Genomic DNA, 7,735 nt, shown 5'->3' on the forward strand with positions numbered 1-7,735 from the left:
GGGGGTCAACAACATTCCACATGAGAGCACATGGATTGATAAAGCATTGATTGCATGGGCTGAATTTTAGCCCCCTTACTCCCTTGGCCAAGTATCTTTGTGCAGGTTACAACCTGTGCAACTGTATGCAGCAGACCTTATTAGCCTCTGTCTCCTCGTTCCTCCTCACTCCTTCCATCCTCATCCCCTTCATGGGAGCGACAGCCTCCCCTTAGGGTGCCGGGTAGAGGCAGGCGTCGGAACAGCCCAGTTGGTGGGCTGCATATCCTAAACCCCCAAACAGCACTGGTCTTGGCCAAAGGTGCCGACTCAGCAGACCTTAATTTATCTCACAGGCCAGGGGTGCTCGTGAAGCAATTAGTGAAATAATGGTTATGTCGCACTAAAAATTATTTATAGAGTCGCCGTGCACACAGCTGTGATTAAATTAGACAACCAGGGGGACTTTAACTGCCAATGGAGCCAGCATCCAAGGCCCAGGCTCTGGCTGGCTGGGGATGGGGTGGAGTCACTTCTCGTGTCCACTTACCCCCTGCCGGGCAGGTGAGCCCACCCCAACCCAGGCAGGGGTGAGGAGGGGCTGCACAGGCAGGGGCAGGCTGAGGGCTGTCCATCCCAGGTGGCCTCATCTGCCAGCACCTTTGGTCACAAACAAGTCAGGGAGGCCTTCACACATTTGAGGTTTAACAGCCCCTACAACTCTTTCAAAAGGGAGTCTTCTGCGGACCCTGATGAGTGGAAGGGGTGAGTGGTGGGTGATGAGTGGTGAGTGGTCTGGGTGAATTAGAAAAGATGGGCCTGGAGGCCTGTGGGCTTGACAATGACCCCAAAAGTGGCCCCTGAGAGCCCAGAGTCAAGTTAGAAACCAAAGATCCATCCAGCCCTCCTTTTACAGGTGGTAAACCTGAGAGCCAGAGATTTCGCCTCCCGTGTTCCCCGCCAACCTCCCTGCAGGTGTCAGAGACCTTTGTTCCAATCCTGGGTCCTGGTTGAGCCTTTACCTCTATCTGGACCTTGGTGTACCCCCTGAGAGTTAGTGTTGGACAGGGAGCTCCTACAGGGGGATCCTATTTTGAGCACGTATTGAGTACTGAAAACCATCTGTCTTTACATTTATCATCTTTTTCATGTTTAGCTTTATATTCTTACGTACTCCTTATATCATTCTTATAAGTAATCTCATTTCCTCTTTACAGATGGGAAATCTGAGGTTCAGAGAGGTAAAGATATTTACCCACAACCGCACAGCAAGAGAGGGCAGAGCCATTTTCTAAAGGCCCATCAGACTCCAATGACAGAGCCTCGTGGTGCTTTGAGTATTTCTCGGGTGCCTTCTGGGTGCCCAGCGTGGTGCTGGCTGTGATGCTGAAAAATGTTAACAGGGCTTCCTTTACACTGGACACTGGGCAGACACTGGACACACATCATCTTGTTTCATCAGCAATCCCTTGGATGCACGTGGGGAAACTGAGGCATAGAGCACTCAGTGATGAGCCCCTGAAGGCCCAGATTTTGAGCAGCAGGGTTTGCATTCATCAACACTCACTAAGTCTTGCCACGATGCAGTTGGCTCCCTATGTAGGAGCCACATATCTTTGTCCAAAGGCTGGAGCTACCTGTGTGATTCCAAGATTCTCTCCAGAGGCCAGAGGCTGAGGGTGCTGGCATCCTGAGGGGTGGTGGCCAGGGTCGGGAATGTGGTTGCAGCCAGGACACACTGACTCCCAGCCTGATACCAACCCAGGCCCCACATCCCTGGCAACTTCATCCTTCCTTCTCTGAGCTAAAGATGGTTGCAGATCATTTCACAAGAGTTCTAGCCTCAGTCATCTTTTAGCAGCTGGGTCCACTTTCTGGACCTCACTGGGCCTCCCGCTAAATAAGCCACTGGAGACACAGAGCAGTGGGGTGATTGAGCAGGGTCCTGAGGCTCAAGGTCTCACCCCTAGTCTCGTTCTTCCCCCACCAGCTCCTTTGCTCCCTGCCGCCCTGCGGTTCCCTCCCTCCAGTCACAGTTCCCTAGCAAACAGGACCAGCTCACTCTCCAGACGTCTCCTGCCCAGTGGCACGTACTCACAGATCTCCATGAACTCCTCACCCAGCACCCTAAAAGAGGAGGGGTAGATGGGGGAAGGACAGAGTATTGAGGGAGGAGCTGGATGACCACGGTGACCCCATCTTCCGGCAGGTTCCACCCCACCACTCCAGGGAGGAACCTCTGACCACACAGGATGCACTGTCCCCCTCATGGTCCCCCTGCCTCCATCCAGTGTGGCTCCTTGTCCAAATCAGGGCTGGCCTCTGGGTTCTGGGTGCACGTGGATCCAGTCCCCTCTCCCTGGTCTGTCCCAGTCCTGCTGCTGCCTCCGGCCACTTAGCATGCAGCCCTGGTTGTGCAGGCTGCAGCAACCAAATGAGATTAGCTTGCCTGCCAAAGCAAGTCCCCACTTGCCACCACCCACGGCTCTGCGCAGCCCCCAGCTGTTCTGGTGAGCCTCCCACAGCCTGGTGGGCCCAGCCTGGCCACTGCCACCTCGGCCCCCACACCCCTATCAAACTCAGGGCCAGCCAGGGGCAAGTGAAAGAGGATGAAGGATTCTGTCCAACTTTATAGGCCTGCCTCCTCTCTGCCAACAGACCTCCTGGAGTCAGCAGGGGGAGGGGGACAGGCAGAGGGAGACAAACAGGATTAAGGATCCTTCCTTGCTTTGTATCCCTCACCAATTCTCCACCAAACCTCCTGGGGGAGCAAATAGGAAATACCCTCTGCCACTTCTCCCATAAAATCCCGGGGAGGAGGTCAGGCGTGGGGAGCCAGCCGGAGGAAGGGTCCAGCCCTGCTGCACTCCCTCTACCTCTGCTCCCCTGGGCCACTGGGAACCAGCACGAATGTCTGGCCCAGTCCTGGGCCTCCCTGATGCTGTCCTGGCCAGTGAAGGCAGAAGGACCCAGCTCAGCCGCTCAGCCCTAATCCAGCTGGAGTCCCTGCCCTCTGGTGCCCAGGAAGCTTCCAGAGGCCTGGCAGGGAAACTCAGGGAAGTCTGAGTGCCCAAGCAGGCTCCCTGAGAGAGGCGAGAGACCGCGTTTGACATCAGGACTCATGGAAATGTCGCGTAAAGGGAAGGGGGTGTGGTGGGGATTGCCCTGCCCTGGGCTCCTGCTGACAGCTGCAGCTGCCTCCCTGACCACGCCCCAGGCTCACGTGGGTCTCCTTAACCATCTTCCTCCCATCTCTCTACTGCCTGCCCAACTAGCAGTAACCCGCTCCTGAAGCCACTCTGGTGGTCCTGAGCTGCCTTGGGGCTTTGTGCCTGGCTGGGCGCCCACTGGCCTGCTCCCCTTAAAATCCAAGATTGGCACTTGCTGGCCAAGGATGGCAAGTCCATGCCATTTCCCCCATCTACCTGGCCAGGCCAGGTGGGTCCAGCCGGGTTGGAAGGAGGCCGGGGTGAGGGAGGGGCTCCTCTTCTCCTTGCCTAGAGGGGAAAGCTCTGTCCAAGGCACAGATCTCCCCACCTCTCCCTGTCCATCCCCCTTCCCTCTCCTTACCCCACATCCCCCAGCCCCTCAGCAGCTCAGGCAGCCAGCTCAAGCCCTGCGCACTTCAGCTTGCTCTTCTCTCTACCCCTCTCATTGTGCAACCTTAGGCAAATCCTCAAACCTCTCCAAGCCTCACTCTCCCCATCTGCAGAATGGGGGTGATCCCTACTTATCTCAAGGGCTTCTGCATGGCTCAAATTAGATTGCAACTGTGCATGCCCATGTGAATCAAATCCAGGTGCTTCCTGGATTTGCTCTCTTTGCTCAGTCTCCCCAGGCATTCGGCCCAGCCATGGGGACGCCCCTCAGCCTGGTTCATTTGGAGTGGATATGACCCCTTCTGTGTTGGGAAACAGAGGTCTCTTCCAGCCTCTGGCCCTGGGCAGAGGGAGGAGGGAGACTCAGGATGCAGGGATGTGCAGGCAGGAGGGCGTGGATTAGAAACCCATCACAGAAATGACTTTCTTATCACACCATGACCTGAACTGACAGGACCAACTCTGGAAATTGAATTGCCTCCCCCCTCTCCTGCCTCCCCTCCCCCACCCCTTCCCTGGTCTCCTAGTTCCCTCCACACCCCAACCCCCATCTCTGAAAGCCCTGTTGGGAGAGACCAAGAGACACAGGTGCAGGAATGAAGCAAAGGTCAAGAGGGGAGTGGGGTGGGCAGGGACGCCAGGCTCCTGGGGAGCCAGGAAGCAGAGGTGGAAACAGACAGGGATGGGGGTGATGGGGAACTGTAGGACAGAGGAGGCAGCCCACTCCCTGCTCATTTCCCTACCTACCCCTGCACCCAGATGGCAGGTTGAGGCCTTCTTCCTGCTGGCCCCTCTCCACCCCCACCTTGGCGCCTACGCAGGCCCAGGGCAGGGCCCTGGTGGCTGGGGCAGAACCCTGGGCTGGAGCCTACGGGTGCTTGGAAGCAGCGCCAGTGAGTTCCTGGCAATGCCCTGCCGCAGGTGGTGGGGAATGAGCCATGGGAGCCTGGGGCAGCCAGCTGTGTAATCAGGTGGGTGCTCACCACATCCACAGGGAGGGCCCAGCCCCAGCTGCCTCCAGCTCCCCAGGCAGGTGGACCTGGAGTATCCAAGTAGGGGCTTTGGTGCCCAGGAAACTCAGAAGAGGTTACAGGCGTCTTGGGAGGGGGCTGGGACCCAGAATCTAACCCTCTCGAGCCCAGCTCCCAGGCCTGATGGCAAGCCAGAAGCTAATGCAGCTGCCTCCCAGGCTGAGCTGGTCCTGGCTCCCTCTTCCCAAGCTAGCATCTCCATCCAGAGCCTGAAAGTCTCAGATTCTCTCATTAACTGGTACCTGGCCTTTAGCCAGGCAGCAGTCCCCTCCCTCACACCCCTCTCTCCTCAACCCCACCCAGCTCCCGCATCTCCCTTCCATGTATCCACCCATCTCTGGTGCAGACTGCCTGGGGTGGGCAGTCCTGGGAGCAAGAGAACCCAGCAGGGGGAGGACCTCAGCCCAGGATCAAGTCGTTCCAGACCTTTCCGCACTCAGCTCATCCTCCCTCCCCAAACTCTCCTGCGCGCGTACACACACACACACACACACACACACACACACACACACACACACACACACAGACCTTCTTTTGGGTCATTGGGAATGTGTTGTTGAATCTCAAGTTCATATATAATCAACTCCAGACACCGCTTAATCCAAGCCCCATTTTACAGGTGGGGAAACCGAGGCCCAGGGAGGAAGTGGATTTGTCCAAAGTCATGTGACAAGGAAATCCCGCTAAGCCCCGCTAGTCCTTCTTTCCCAGGAGGTGCTTTCCGAGGAGGGTTCCCTACTGGCCTCAAAACTCTCCCCAGACCTTCCAGGTCCTCCTGGCCTCCCTGCTCACCTGTGCCTCCCAGGCCTGGCCAATTGCAAGGCCCCAAAGTTAATAAATCAAGGTGACTTTGGGGACAAGAATCGGCCTCTTTCTCCCTTGTCCCTCCCATTTACATAATCCTGGCTGGCAATATGATAATGATGTTTGTTAAAGACAGAGCACAATAAATTAATACCGTTAAGTTGTTGCTGCAAAATGCAAAGTAGGTAATTTACTGCCAGCTAGGAACAGAGCCTTTAAACTGTAATGGATTAACTTTCCCAGCAGCAAATGTGTCCCCTGAGGGAGGGAGTGGGGGGAAGCAGGGGCGGGGCTGGGTTGATGGTGGGGGGGCCACTTACAGTCCAGGATATGGGCCTCAGGGGTCCAGGCCCGGTCTTTGGTCTCCACTGGATGTCAACCCCTTCCCCATTGAAGGGGAAACTGAGGTCTGCGTGGGTCAGGGAGTTATAGAAGACCATGGGGAGACAGTGGTGGTGACCAGGGACTTCCTTCAACCACCCACACCCCTCTAGAGAAGGGAACTCCAGATGTCCCATTTGTGGGACCCTCAGAAAGAGACCCCAATGCAGAGAGTGAGGGTAACTAGAGCCGTCCCACCAGGCCTGGTCCCAATCCCACAAGTGGCCGAGACTCCAGCCCAGTGGAGGCCTCAGCCCTGGAGTTAGTCCTGGCCCAGGCCCCTGCTCCTCCCTCCCAGGGTCTCCGCAGAAAGGAGGGAGGGATCCGGGTTTGGTTAGGGCCGAGGAGGTGGGAGAAGGGAAAGGGGAGTGCACCAGGAACTGAGGGTCAGACCCTGGGCTGGTCCATCCCCCCTTCCCCCAAACACTGCCCATGGGTGCTGGGGAGGGAGAAGGGGGCTGAGGAGGGAGGAGGGGAGCGGTTATTTCTGTCTGTGGAGGAGGGGAGGGGTGGGATCAGGCAGTAGGGAAGACGGGTGGTCCCAGGGAAGGTAGGCAGTGGGAGATGCAGGCAGACCAGCTGAGAGGCCGGTGGGAACTCGGGCCCTCGCCAGCGCCTCTCAGGGGCAGCCCCTCCATTAGGGCTCAGGCGGCTCCTTTGGTGTCTAGGAGAATTGCTGCAGCTCCAGCTCAGGAGGGGGCGGTGGGGACACCAGGCAGGTCTCAGGGACCCCAGCAGAATTCTAATTTCCCATTTATCTCTGCAGCTTCTCCAGCTATATTAAAGGGGCAACGCTCTGCAGGCAGTTCCCAGGCTAATTGGATTTGGGCCTCCTCTCACTCCTGGGCAAAGAAGGGGGTGAGGTGGGGGCTGGGGCAGCCTAGACTCGGGGAGGGGATGCTGGGGCCCTGGGCTGGGGGCTGGGCTCGGTGTGGGTGGCTGTGGTCCTGGAGTCCAGACCTCTGGTTACATCCTGACTGCTGTCTGGCCTTGAGCAAGCCTCTGCCCCTCTGCAGACCACTGAATTCCCTCATCTGAGATGATGATGATGATGATCATGATAACAGCAACAACAAGGACCGTCGCTTACTCAGCATTTCCTAGGTGCCCGGTGCTGTTCAAAGTGCTAGGCATGACAGCATGCCTCTCATCCCAGCAACAGCCCAGTGCGTAAGTATTATGTTCCGTTGTGCATTTGAGTAAACTGAGGCACAGAGCTGTCCAATAACCTGCCCAGAGTCTGGATATTACCCACAATAAACATTTCAGGTTTGCCTCGTGCCTGGAGTCCCAATCGTAAAAGCCCAGTTACCCGCAAATAGACCTGGGCTGGGGGTGGTGCTCCCTGTGCCCATTTTGCAGATGGGGAAATGGAGGCCTGGTCTGCAGCTGCTTTTAGCTTTAGGATTACAGCACTCTCATGAAAGCTCCCTTTCATTCCCTCCCAGGGTCCAGGGCTGACATTTCCAGGGATGAAAGTCCAAGTTTTCAGAGTGTGTATTCGGTACCAATGTCTGGGGTGGGGCAGGGGTCCATGCGCCCAACTCTTGCGCATCTCTCCTTCCCCGAACTCAGGTCTCAATCCTAGTATCCACTAGGCCTGCTGAGGCCCCTTTTCCCATACAAGGGCTGAGCTGGAGGGGGGGCCTCATCTCCTTAGAACAAGTTCATTCCCAGATGAACCCCAACTACAAATCACATGCTTCCACAGGTCCAGAGTGGAAGGATGGAGAGGAGAGAAGTCCCAACTCCACCAGATCCTGTTCCCTAGTGACCCTCGAACCAGGCCTTCTACACGGGTTACCTCGTTACATCTTCAAGACAGCCCCATGGGCCCGTGCAGCTCACATGCCCGTTTTCCAGATGCAAAAAAAAAAAACCAAAAAAAAAAAAAAAACCAAAAACAGAGGCTCTTGTGAAGCAAGGTCATGGTGAGGACCT

The sequence above is a fragment of the Camelus dromedarius genome, chromosome 18, assembly GCF_036321535.1.
Source record: "Camelus dromedarius isolate mCamDro1 chromosome 18, mCamDro1.pat, whole genome shotgun sequence".
Classification (NCBI taxonomy): domain Eukaryota; kingdom Metazoa; phylum Chordata; class Mammalia; order Artiodactyla; family Camelidae; genus Camelus; species Camelus dromedarius.